Raw genomic sequence first — 14673 nt, 5'->3', positions numbered from 1 at the left:
ACAGATCATATACTACTACCACACAGGGATTTCTCTCAAACTTTGCTATATCCATTCATTATGTATGTAGAGACGACAGGAAGTCTGGTTCCAGGTTTTCATTGCTTGACTTGAGTGTTCAAATTAATAAGTACGACAATTACCATAAAAATCATTAAGGATCTAGTTACTGTCTTAAAGAAATTATTGAAATTACCCACTTACAAGAATAGTAAGTTTTTCATCCTAATTTACACAAGATCTTAAAATAACCAAAAAAATGAGATCTGCTATGCACATACTAGCATAAAACTTCAAACCATCCTCGTCAATTCACACATGTAGAATACTTGAATCATAGTATGTAGAACTCGTCAAAAATTTATGACAGAATTCTCACTTGATGCACAATTGCATTATGTGCAACATATTTTTCAAGGGTGGGATTTCAGGTGACTTCAGTCATGAAGATTTCACTTAAATTCACACAGGTTTCTAAAGTGACATAAGGATAGAAACACTAAGCTCGATCATATTGTTGTGGCAATACCGGTTACTGTGGAATGTAAATTTTCATTAAAAAAGAAATTAAGACACCGATGTCAGTAGTAATGCAAAGATAATCTTCATCACAATTTAAACAACAGTGTACGAAGACAAGCAATTTAAAAGACATTTCAAGAAATGAAAGGTATACACAAGATGTATAATCTCTGTTTCACTTACATCATTTCGGGAAAATGTTATTTTTGAAGCCCCGTTAACATAATTTAAATATCAGCGTTAGAGATTGCTTTAGTTTTGTTCAGAAATATACAACAATTATCAGTGTTACCAGTTTGTCATTTTGAGACTTCGACTCATTACCTGCTGGAATTAATGAAAGTTCTTCGTCAGTTAAAGAGTTTGCTGGTCTTTTATTCATCTAATGAACGCTAGTAAGATGGCTCAGTGTCAATGGTTTATAATTTCTTTAAGGTAAGAATCTTTATTACTTTTCCTCAAACCAGTATTGGGGTGGTATTCCCACCAAGTTTTGAATATTTTGTGGTTCACACCATCACTTGATATTGTACAAATGGGCTATAAAAAATCACAACCACCACAAAGCAAAAAAGGAAAAAGCAAAGAAGATCTTTTGGGAAACACAGCAGGGAAAAAATAAAGCAAACAGAAGAAAAGAATATTAAATATGTATTTTTCAAAACCTCCACAGCAGTTCTCATAGAAAATCTGTATTCCCTATTGCTAAGGCTTGAAAGGCAGAATAGGTTAAAATTAGGGGAAATCAGAAGAAAGCCCTTCACTCTCTTGGTATCCCTTTATACCCTTATGTATATAAAAGGCCACATTTATTAGTTTTACTGGAGCTCTGGAGGATGACATTAAGATGACAGAACTGTTTTCTACAACAGCTACATCCTATCAGTGTTTCGATAAGGACATCGGGGTGACAATGGAAAAGCTCTGTAGTACGGCACTGTTAGTCCTTGACAGTACGGCCAGTGCGAGTAGAGTCAGGTGTCATGAATCAGAGTGCCCAAGGACTGCTCACCTTTATATCGCATCTGAGACTATCACAACTTGAGAATCGGGATGCTGAAATCAGCCATTTGTGACTTGCCAAGACAGAAAAAAAACCCAACCTTTAAATTTCACATACGCAGGCACCAGCATTGCACACTCAAGATGGAATCATTTGTTTAATGCAAACTAACATATTCCACGTACGTATCTTCCATGAGGCACATGGCAATGGTTCAGTTCAGAGGAAACTAAAGAACACGCTGAAATTGCAAAAGTGAATTTCTGAAAGGCAAGCGATCTTTTGTCAGATCCAAAAGAATAATAAACATAGTAATGATGCTTCCTGTCTAATTTTAACAGACTAAACACTTGACAACTTAAACTCGCTTCCAAAACAAGAACTCAGCTAACTCATAGTGACTGAATGTTCACAGTGAAGAGCTCCTTACCTAACCAATCCAAAGTCCTTCAGCTGTTTTCCCCTTATAACATAATATTTTCATGTTTATCATAATTAATTTCAGCCAGCTTGTTCCCATTATTCATCAATCTCAATGGATGCTGGAAGCAAAGCAAATCAGTCCTTTCCTGTCTGGGTGAGACTGAAACACAGAGCATACCGAACATACAGAAAACACTTAGCCAACGCTAACTCTTAACGTCATCCTTCAGTCATTGCATAAAAGCATTATTTCAGTGAAGAACTTCCTGATGTTTCTAGCTGCAGACAAACAAATCCAACGCCAAGCACTGCCAGCTATTTCTATCAAGTGTAACGGGAACAACAACATCCTGTCTTCCAATTTTCACAGTAGAGGCACGAGACAATTCTGCTAGTTTTTGATAACTATTTCCAACCTTAGGAAAAATCAACGCGCAGAGCTAACGCAACCTTTGTCAAAATACAGATTTCCTTTTGAAGTGAAACCAAGAACACGCATATGCCATACTTCCGTGACAAACTCAAAAGCCACACCATACACAATCTTGTCTGACCGAGCCCCAGTATACTGGGAAAGAGCAGAATGATTGACTGGTTTGCTGGCAGGCAGATGGCCACGCGGCACATGTGCTGGCCAGAATATCACTTCACGTGCAGCTCCAGGGTGGCAACAGCCTGTGCTTTGTTTTGACACACAGAAGATGGGGAATAGATTGGAGAGAAAAAAAAAAAGGGAAATTTAAGGAATACATGGAAGAAAATGGGGTATTGTGACAGCAAATTGCGGAACTGTGAATGGGGAAAGGCTCTACAAGTGCTCACAGTGCAGATGTGGAGACATCTGTTGTACAGAAGAGAAACCGGGGTGAGGTCTTAGGGTGGAAGATGTGGGGTATTGCACTGGAAGTATTATGGAGAGAAGGTTACAGAGAGAAGCTGAAGTTACCATATTATTAAGATGCAGCAGATATGAAAGCAGTCTTCTCCAGTTCTACTTTTGCGGCAACAACTGCTGATTTGAGGCTACTTTCATAGAAAATCCTGAATAAAAATGCCTAGTTACATATGGAAATTCTACTGACTTTACCCTAGGGAAGAAATTCATTTTCACAAGTGAATAAAATTGCTTGTAATGCTAAAACACATTTTTCTTTAAAACCAAATTATAATCAATAACTAAGAAATCATGAAAAAAATAATTAGAAGCAGGCTCTATCTCCTAATGCACAAGAATATGTTTTTTAACAGCTTTGGTATCAAACAAACTTCAACGAACTAATGGGCAAACACTGACACAGAAACCACAGCCAATCTTCTGACTTCAAGTCCTTAACACTTGAGTCCTCACGATCTCTAGAGTACACGCAGATGTATGATGGGATGGCCTCAATGTCCCAGCATGACAAGCAAGTTTCACAGTCATTAATACATTTCACAGTGCTTGGTTTCTCATTTTCATTGAATGCCAGAACACCCTACCTGAGTCCTTAAGACTTAAGTCCGGAAGTCCCAAGACTAAAACAGTACAATGACCTTCCTTCAGGCTCACTGTGGATTATCAGTTTCTCCTGACTTAGTCAAGTCAACCGCCTTAGTGACTGGCTAACATTCTGTAGCTCACTGCTTCAGAAAAGCAGCTATGGATTTTTATGGTATGAATTTAAAAGTATACTTCTGAGGATGCACAGCCTGTATTTTTCCAATATTCCTATATTATACTTTGTTAAGTAAAATTTAATCAATCAAATAAAATGTAGTTCTGGTACTAGCCTTCTAGGATGTCTCAGTAATAAAACAAGGTTTCAGAGAATCATAGAGTAGTTTGGGTCGGAAGGGACCTTTAAAGAGCATCTAGTCCAACCGCCCCTGCAATGACCAGGGACACCTTCAACTAGATCAGGTTGCTCAGAGCCCCATCCAACCTGACCTGGAATGTTTCCAGGGATGGGGCATCTCCCACCTCTCTGGGCAACCTGGGTCAGTGTTTCACCATCCTCAGTGTAAAAAATTCCTTCCTTATATGTAGTCTAAATCTTCCTTCTTTTAGTTTAAAGCCGTTACCCCTTGTCCTATCACAACATACCCTGCTAAAAAGTTTGTCCCCATCTTTCCTGTATGCCCCCTTTAAATACTGAAAGGTCACAATTAGGTCTCCCTGAAGCCTTCTCTTTTTGAGGCTGAACAACCCCAATTCTCTCAGCCTGTCCTCACAGGAGAGGTGCTCCAGCCCTCGGATCATCTGTGTGGCCTCCTGTGGACACACTCCAACAGGTCCATGTCTTTCACATGCTGAGGGCTCCAGAGCTGGATGCAGTACTGGAGAAGCAGAACCACCTTCCTTGACCTGCTTGCCGCACTTCTTTTGATGCAGCCCAGGATATGGTTGGCTTTCTGGGCTGCAAGCACACATTGCTGTCTCATGTCCAGCTTCTTATCCACCCATACCCCCAAGTCCTTCTCGGTAGGGCTGCTTTCAATAGTTTCATTCTCCAGCCTATATTGGTACCAGCGGTTGCCCTGACCCAGAGGTGCAGGACCTTGCACTGGCCTTGCTGAACCTCATGAAGTTCACACAAGCCCACTTCTTGCGCCTGTCAAGGTTCCTCTAGGTGGCATCCCACCCCTCAGGTGTGTCCAACGCACTACTCAGCTGTTGTTGTCCACAAACTTGCTGAGGGTCCACTCAATCCCTCTATGTGATTGATGAAGATATTAAACAGTACTGGTCCCAACATGGACCCCTGAGGGCCACCACTTGTCACCGATCTCCATCTGGACATTGAAACGTTGACCACTACTTTCTGGATGCAACCATCCAGCCAATTCTTCATCCACTCAACAGTCCACCCGTCACATCTGGTCCTCTCCAATTTAGAGAGAAGGATGTTGTGGGGGACTGTGTCAAAGACCTTACAGAAATCCAGATAGATTATATCTGTAGCTCTTCCCTTGTCTACTGATGTAATCACTCCATCATAGGCCACGAGGTTGGTCAGGCAGGCTTTGGTGAGGCCACATCGGCTGTATCAAATCACCTCCCTGTCTTCCATGTGCCTTAGCATAGTGTTGTGGTTTGGCCTCAGCTGGCAAGGCTGAGGATTCTTCAAGGAGGATCTGTTCCATAATGTTCCCAGGCACAGAGGTGAGGCTGACAGGTTGGTAGTTCCCAGGGTCCTCCTTTCTACTCTTGTTAAAAATGGGTATGATGTTTCCCTTTTTCCAGTCACCGGGGTCTTCACCTGACTGACATGACTTTTCAAATATCATGGAGTATGGCTTGGCAACCACATCAGCCAGTTCCCTCAGGACTCTCAGATGCATCTCATCAAGCCCCATAGACTTGTGTATATTCAGGTTCTTCAGGTGGTCACAAACCTGATCTTCTCTTAAAGTGGGAGGGACTTTTCTCTCCCAGTCCCTGACCCACGGTCCATCCACTTGAGAGGTGTGGGGAGAGAGGTTGCCAGTGAAGACTGAGGAAAAAAAGTTGTTGAGTACTTCAGCTTTCATCTCATCCGTTGTTACCAGTTTGCCAGTCTTGCTCATCAGGGGGACTACTCTTTCTTTGACCTTCCTTTCTGGCTGACATACCTGTAGAAGCCCTTCTAATTATTCTTTGTGTCCCTTGCCAAGTTCAGCTCCAGCTGCACCTTGGCCTTCCTGACCCCATCCTACACAACTGGGAAGCATCCCTATAGTCTTCCCAGGATACGTGTCCCTGCTTCCACTGCCTGTGAATCTCTTTCTTGCCCTTTAGTTTGACCAGCAGGTCTCAACTCAGTCATGCCAGTCTCTTGCCTTCCTTTCCTGATCTCTTACACCTGGGGATTGAGAGCTCTTGCGCTGTGTGGAAAGCATCCTTAAAGATCTGCCAGCTCTGTTCTGCTCCCTTGTCCTGGAGGACAGTTTTCCAGGGGGTCCTATTGACCAACTCTTTGAAGAGCTGGAATTTTACTTTCCTAAAATTCAGGGTCCTGACTTAATTCTTCGCCTGACCTATGTTCCTCAGGACTGTGAACTCCACTAGTGCATGATCACTGCAGACCAGGCTGCCTCCAATCGTGACATCACCAATTAGCTCACTTGCATTGGTGACCATCAGGTCCAGTATCGCATTCCCTCTAGTGGGGCTGTCTGTCTATTGCCTGGCTTAAGGAGTTATCCTTGATGCACTCCATTTGTCCCCTGGATTGCGTACAGCTCCCTGCGCTACTTTTCCAGCAGATGTCAGGGTGGTTGAGGTCCTCCAGCAGGATGAGAGGTTTCATTGGCTCATCTCTGTTATATTCTCTCAGTTAACAAACTAGTATAAAAATAAGTGCAAGCAATTCCTCTGTGCTCCAAGTCTTTTGGAAAAGTAACTATTTTAAACCAACTGAACTAGCTAACATTTTCATATCATATTACCTCAGACCTAGATTTGACCAATAGTCTCAAGGGCAACACAACATAGTTTTCATGAGAATGTTAAAATTAACCATGAAAGGAAAAACAAGAGAAAAAGGAAAAGAAATTATAGCAGCTGCTTGAATTCAATTTTATCTTCCATTTATCATGTATATTTTCCAACTGGAACAATGTAATTGGCCGTATATGGACAGTACCATATGCTTAGGTTACTAACAAACTATTGCTTTGCAGTGAGTTAACATTTCACTATATTTAAAGTATTAATTACTGTGAAATACAATCTCGCAGCAATGTTCTACATGAAGAAAAAAGTATGAACATTTCCTTTTTTTCTCCAAATAGTTATGTATCTTTTAAACACCTTAAATGAAATAATTAAATGGGGCAAGTCTGTATAATGGTGAGTTTAACATCATCAGCATTTGAATTTCAGACAGAAAAAGTTATTACTGTTGATGAACTAGAAGTAAAAACCCAGATAAAAAAAAACACTTTTAAACTTCGGGAACACTACCTTTCCAACAGATGTTGTGTATTAGCTTCATTTCTAGTTAATTTTCTTTTCAGTTAAATTAATTGTTGCCTATGCTGCCGGTTTAATATTTAAATAACTAATTTATAAAGCCAGACAGTTGAGTGTTTCATGATGAAAGTTACAGATCTGAAAAATAATTTCCATTGCAGTAACTGTAAAAAGCTACTGCACAAAAGAAAATAAACTCTGAAAATATCAAGGGGAAAAAAGCATTTATTGAGTAGTCTTCACAGGTATATGATGAGACAACAATCTCTAGAACAAAAATATTCTGAATATGAAGACTCGGAGACAAAAATGGAACTCTCCAGTGAAACTTGTGTAAAATATAAAGGAATTCTATATCCTACACATCCAAAGATGCCAGGATTGACTGAGTGAAAAGATCATCCTGCAGTATCAATCTGTTAAATTAATAGTAGCTTGCATCTGATGATGCTTTTTATCAGATAATCCTTACAGCAAGAAATTCCTGTGCTTAATTTTGATGGTGTGAATTATAACAGAAAGACAGATGTGAGCAAAGAATATAAAAGTGACTGTGATATACTCCATAAGTGAAATCATAGGAATTTGCCACTGCCTTCTTTTTTTTTTTCTTTTTTTTTTTGAGATTATGACCCACAATAACGAATTATCTATCCTAAAGGTTTAGCCTAACTTTTTCAATGAAATGATTATATGTGAAGAAGTGATTTTAGTCTTCAAATCCTCTATTTCACCATGACTCAGAATGGCCCATTAAATAATTTTGGTAATGCCTGCTGTCCTGCACATAGCATACTACAACATACTGGTTTACATATCTAAACCCAACCATAAAATATTTTCTTTTTTTAAGACTGGAGTACAGGAAGGAAGCAAAACACATACAGTTTTGGTGTTTTGCATCACTTACTTCAAAGAAGTGATCAAACGCTCTCAGGCATTTCTTTAGTATTTTGTGAAAAAACTCATGCTTGGCTATGGTTTCAACAGCTCCCAAAACTGAGATCTGTTGACTTGCCTTTCTCTTTAGGGAAATGAAACAAAACCCCCAAATAACCAACTTTCTGTATTCTTTTACCGACAGATGAAGGCATGGCGTGTGCTTAATCAAGAAGTTCAATTACTAATAATTAGCTGCACCACGAAGAGTTTCCTTTCTCCCCTTTAGTATTAGTATAGAGCAAAACCATTTCTACATCACCAAGTGAATGTCCCATCATGTGCCTCTTTTGCTTACTGAGCTACTAATTGAGACTATTGCTACCTTCTTATGTAGTTAACAGTATCTAGACAATTTCCATCAATGTTGTCAGACATGTCAGATCATAGAGTTCTTCTTTCCCTCCTTTCATGACACAAGAAACAGAAATCATCACAGCATAAACTTATTACTAGTCCTTGAAGTACCTGACTGTGAACACAGAAGCTGAGTAGTCTCTAACATCACCTACGCCGCTAAAAAGGACAAATCACGACAAATCACCAGAGAATTCTCAAAATACACTTCATAATGATTCTTTTAACTTCCTCTTCCATCCTTGTTAAGATGACACCTGGATAAATATTTAATTGAAAATATAACTTACAAAATGTTACTGAACTAGCATTTATTCTTCTTTTACATGGAGGCTTTATATGGTGTACTACAAGTTTTAGAAAGAGATATGGATACAGTATGGGGAGTTAAATGAGAAACACAACCTGAAAATTTAAGTAAGGTGAAGGTCATGCAAATCCTGACAATCCAGGTATATTAACCATAAAAAAACAACCAACCAAAAAACAACAACACAAAACCCAAACAAAACCAACCAAAACCAACCCACAAATTCTGAAGTACAGATATCTTGAGGACAAACCTCTTACCTGCCACAAAACATGACCTGGTCACAGCTGGCTAGTTATGCCCTAAGACCTAAAGAATACAGGTTTTAATTGTTCAGAAACTGCTTCAAGGCCAATATATGCCACAACACAGTCTCACACCAAAAAAACCCTCAACATGTTACACAGCTATTTTTGACCACAATTCTAAGCAGAGTTTTGGATTATTTCTGTCTGCATTATCAATATATTCTCTCAGTAGATAACTCATCTGTGATTTCTAGTACTAGGATGAATTAATCCATTTCTATATTAATTTTAAAATATACTAGATGATTTTACAAAATGACTTGACTGTAGCATAAAGACAACTTGCTTGCATGAACTAGGGAAGAAATAACAGTATTTAAAACCTTTAAATATCAAACTGAAGTTAAATGATTTATTTGCTTGATTATGCTAACAAGAGTGTTGTTCGATCACTAATTACAATCTTGTTGCTGAAACTGGGTTATAATATACATTAAAATTGTTGTATTTATCCATGTTGTTGGGTAATTAGCATTAAGCGTAGCAACTTATCGGGAAACAGTAATTTCAAATGCCAAAAATTGCTACACTAGCATTGTGGACAGTCCTTTGGAGATTTCAAGCAGTACTCTGAATGCAGATTTTGATGGGCCATTAGTTTTCATTAATGGTGGTTTGAGTATTTATGGAAGACAACTATGTACTGTACTTAGAACCGGGCAAATTGCCTAGATATATTTCATATATTAATGCTAATGTAATGAATGGTGTTACGGCAATTAGAAGACTGATGACTTGGAAAATTAAGGTGTATGTATTTGAAGTTTCCTGATCTAAGCAGCCCCCTTCACTTTGCAATTATATCCAGAGAAGTCTCAGCTCCCACCACTTGAGTTACTAGAAATTGTGGTTACCAGTGTTCTGGTGTTATTTTTGAAACTTTACTTAGGATAAAACATAAATCAGATAATCAATATATTATTTAATCTCATGATGAAAGGAAACTGCACCATAGAATGGTTTATGTTGGAACAGACCTTGAAGATCATCTAGTTCCAACCCCCCTGCCATGGGCAGGGACACCTCCCACCAGACCAGGTTACTCAAAGTCCTGTCGAACCTGGCCTTGAAAACCTCCAGGGATGGGGTAGCCACAACTTCCCTGGGCAACCTGGGCCAGTGTCTCACCACCCTTGGAGTGAAGAATTTCTTCCTGATATCTAATCTGAATCTCCTTTCTTCCTATTTGAAGCCATTACCCCTCGTCCTATCACTACATTCCCTTGTAAAATGTCCCTTTCCAGCTTTCTTGCAGGTGCCCTTCAGATACTGGAAGGCTGCTATAAGGTCTCCCCGGAGCCTTCTCTTCTCCAGGCTGAACAACCCCAACTCTCTCAGCCTATCTTGATAGGGGAGGCGTTCCAACCGTCTGACCATCTTTGTGGCCTCCTCTGGACTCGCTCTAACAGGTCCATGTCCTTCTTGTGCCGAGAACTCCAAAGCTGGATTCCAGGTGGAGCCTCAGCAGAGGAGAGTAGACCCTCAACCTGCTGGCCACACTGCTTTTGATGCAGCCCAGGATGCAGTTGGCTTTCTGGGCTGCAAGTGCACATTGCCGGCTCACGTTGACCTTCCTATCCACCAACATTCCCAGGTCCTTCTCCTCAAGGCTGCTTTCAATCCATTCTCCACCCAGCCTGTATTTGTGCTTGGGGTTGCCCTGACCCATGTGTAGGATCTTGCACTTGGTCTTGTTGAACTTCATGAGGTTGGCTTGGGCCCACCTCAAGCTTCTCCAGGTCCCTCCAGTATGTCGACCACTCCACACAGCTTGGTGTCGTCAGCAAACTTGCTGAGGGTGCACTCAATGCCACTGTCCATGTCTCCAACAAAGATGTTAAACAGCACCAGGGAATATATTTTGGTAATATGAACCACATTTCCCGTCTAAAACGAAATACTGTAATTGTTACTGTCTGTTCTGGTTGTTTGAAAATACACCTTAATGACGGCATTATATACAGTTTGTGTTGAAAAGACATTGTTCTAATATCTGCACTCCCATTAAAAAGCTAATACATATGTCTGATTTTGTTATATTACTGATTGTATCTTTTTAGATTAATTTCAACAGAAATAGCACTTATACATAGAGTCATTCACTTCATGAAGTTAATCTATTTTACACTAGTAAGCAGCAATTAGAAAATGCTACTTCTCAGTATCATGGAATATTTCCTTTGAGGTTTCTACCATAAGTATTTAAAAAAAAAATAAATCACCAACGCACAACAAATTATATCTTGACTATACAATCTACACCATATACCTATTTTGTAGTGAAATGAGCTGGATTTTGTGTAAACTGTCTTTCTGTGAGGACCTGATACAAAATCCAGTCAATTACTTCCACCAAAACTGCTGACAGGAGCCTTCGATATCTTTTTCTTCTCAGCGACAAACTTACAATAACTAATCAATACTTTTCTGGCAATGCTCAATTCATGATTCCGAGCTATATGTCATTAAAGAAAGAATATACCAGTTTGGAAATACATTCAGATGCTGCTGCAAGTTCCTTTGCAATCCAAATGTTGTGATATAATGGCTCTGCTCACCAATTCAGAAATAGATCTACTTCTCACCACAAAGGTAAATTTCTAACCTGTTTCAGTTACAGTCAAAGAACCATTTTCATTAAGTAATTTGGAAGGGAGGAAATGAGTCTTCCTGCAGAACGCCAAATACTTCTATATAGTTTGATTACACCCAGACACTGGCTACCAGAAAAAAACTGCTAGAATCAGATGCTGAAAATGATACATTAAACTCAGACCTTAACACAAGCATAGGAAGTATTTTCTCAATGTTGAAAAAAGTATCACTGTACCATATAAGAAAATTAGAGAGATTGTCACATGGAACACCCTGAGTTTCCAAAACAGTGGATATATTTGTTATCAATTTGTACGTGGTGTCAGGAGCACGTATTGAAAATTACATGTGGCATAGGGTGCTGTGAATTAGATAAGGTTCTAAAAGACCAGAAGAAACTTCAGAGTTTTTTGAAGAAAATAAAATGAATAGTTAACATAGGAGCAGAAAAAAATTACTGTTGACCAAATGCAAGACAATAAACAGTGGGAGGTACTAAAAGAATTCACAGGCAGTTTTGAATGGTAAATTAGCTAAAAATGATTGATGTTGCATACACTGACATTTCACACAGTGAATGTGAATTTGAAGAAAAAGTGAGACAAGTAGAAAAGCAAATGTGGATTTATAGCAACACCTTTGTAATACAGATTGACAACAGCAAAAATCAGTTTTTGTAGGCATGGAAAAAAATAGTAATTTTGTATATATTCAAATGCTTTACTTTCAAATAGAATATAATTTTCATCCCATCTATATCATGCTCAAAAAGATGTAGCAAAAGCAGGCACCAAAAGTCTAGGCATTTTGGAGCTCTGCATATGGAAAGAGAAAGACGACTGACACTACTGAGTAGAAAACCAATAAAAGAAAGAACCAAAATACAGAAAGGTGTGAATTACGTAACTTTTTTCCATTTCCCTCAATGCTAAACCTGAGAGTCACTTTGGCACCAACTTGTTTGCTAACGTTATCATCCCCTTCTATATGGTCCCACTAAAGGATGTAATAGGAAAACATTAAACAGAATCTGGAAAGGACTAAACAACAGTAAACATCTGAAACAGTAGTGGTAACTTCCAAACAGTTTACAACGGCTAAACTGCAACACTAAAATAGAGGGATTGAAAGCAATGAAGTACAAACAGTGAGGAGACTGAGGAGTGCTACTAAAGGGGAATGACATTCATCATTACCTGGTGAAGCTCTGAACTACTCCATAAGCTATATTACATAGCAAAACAAAACATTAATGACTTAGCTAGCGTTATTTATTGAGTTCATATCACAGTACATAACCATGGAGTGCTTCTCATTTCTTTTCCCATTTTGAAATTAACAGAATCAAAGATCAAGGTAACACAGAGATATCAGAACAGCACAGAGATCACCGAAGCAAGAAAGAAGTCTGTCTTGGGTCAAGCGTCTGTCAGTCGTTAGTTCTTTAATAGTTCGGAAAAACCTTCTGGAATGAAAACTCTAAGATATAGCAAAAACCAGCAGAAACTGTCAGAAGATCTGTTAGTTGTGTATGCAAAAGGCTGTCCAGACAAGGAATGGAAGACACTAGCTTTTCATGCAGACCATTGGATTACCCTTGGGTGTCTCTGGGAGCTCCGAGATGCTTCACAAACAGCTAAAAAAATATTCAGAGGCAAGAAGGACTGAGGTCCTAGAAGAGATCACCGGTATAGTAAATTTATTAGAAATTCAGCAATTTTTCCGACCATCCTTTCTCCCCCAACGCACCCACCCTTGGCAGGGGGCACGGGAACCAGGGCTATCTTAGATCACATTACCCTGTCCCCTCAATCCACTGAGGTTCCCTCCACCTTTTCCTTGTTTTAGCTCTTCAAACCAATAAAGGTTCTGATGATCAACAACAACTGAACAATGTATGACCTGGTGAGACTACTGTACAAAGGGAGTCTCAAAATATGCAACTCTATCTCCTCTTTCTGCCCCAGTGGAAACATAACCCAACAATATGACATGATCATATACTTAAATTAACAAAAAATATAAGCTTTCCAAAATACTGCTTTTACCTGGGGAAACACTAAATGTTAAAGAAAGAAAAATGAAAAGACAGCAGAAGCCTACAGGACCCTGCAGCACTGAGTGGAATTTAAATGGTACAAAACAGCTAAGAGGTTGGGCACAGATATCATACCCGTTTTCTTTTTCAGTCACTAATGAATTCAAATAGTAAAAAAAGTTAGCTTAGTATATACACAGAAAAAACATTCCAGCTCATCTTGTTTTTTATGCAGTTACTGTGTTCTTAGATAAAAGCAGTCAAGAAAATTTATGAAACCGACCAAAAAATGATGCAATAAACACCGTAATTACTGTGATTCACCTGCTAGATCCTTCTATTAAATTGCATCGGAATATATAAATAAAGAAGTCATTGTTCTTTATTTATATATTATTAGTTGTGATCATTTATCAATTACAGCTGTCTTATCTTGTTTCATATAACATTCCATTTTCTGTTCTGATCCATTCTCATGCAGGAAAGCCTGACTTTAAGAAGCTGATGTAAAGCCACCAGCACTGCAAGAACATAGATGACATTTATGTTGCTACAATATGTTCCACAATATAAAAACATACAGGAGAAATGAATATAGAAACTTTTCATGTTTTTCAATCAGCACATACAGTACTGTTTATAAAAATGTATTTGTTTGCACTTTTCTCCAACGGATTTATATATGGAATCATACCGCAATGTCATATTGCAGTTTATTACAGCTACGGCTCCAACAGACAAAATCCAAAAGCAAAACAAACAGAAAAACTGAAACACATTGTAAGTTTTGTTTATCAATTTTGAGTAGGAAGAATTGCCATCACCCATAAAAACAAAGCATCCCAAACTAGGAATATTAGATGTACACTTGTGTTTAAAAACTATGCGGCAGAAATTCTCACATCTCCACATCTGCAAAAATGCAACTACTTTCATGCAAACGAGCATGAAACACTTGTCTTTAAATGAAAGCTATAAACTCTTTATCCAATATCTCAGATGGATCATCGCTGTTGTAGCTTCTGTGAGTCACAGATGAAGATGTGATACCTCAGGCATCTCAGTGACAGAATGACCAAAGACTCTTTACATCTCCTATTAAAGACTTGCAATAGCTCCCTAAAGTAAAGGGCATCTATTCATTCTATTTCTAGTCACAATCAAATCAATGAGAGACAATTTTCCTATATTAACATTCATGACTCCTTCTGACACAAAACTTGCTTTTGTTTATGACGCATATAT

The 14673-nt window shown here is 38.8% G+C and overlaps 1 protein-coding gene across 1 annotated transcript in view; it reads right to left on the bottom strand.

Annotated features, from left to right (window-relative positions):
• The window catches only part of LRP1B (low density lipoprotein receptor-related protein 1B), a 615617-nt gene that overhangs the window by 201528 nt on the left and 399416 nt on the right, over positions 1-14673 (bottom strand). The gene's annotated exons all lie outside the window — the stretch shown is intronic.

Source organism: Charadrius vociferus, unplaced genomic scaffold (assembly GCF_000708025.1).
Source record: "Charadrius vociferus isolate BGI_N301 unplaced genomic scaffold, ASM70802v2 scaffold109, whole genome shotgun sequence".
Taxonomy (NCBI): Eukaryota; Metazoa; Chordata; class Aves; order Charadriiformes; family Charadriidae; genus Charadrius; species Charadrius vociferus.
This window is presented reverse-complemented; position numbering and strand designations above follow the sequence as displayed.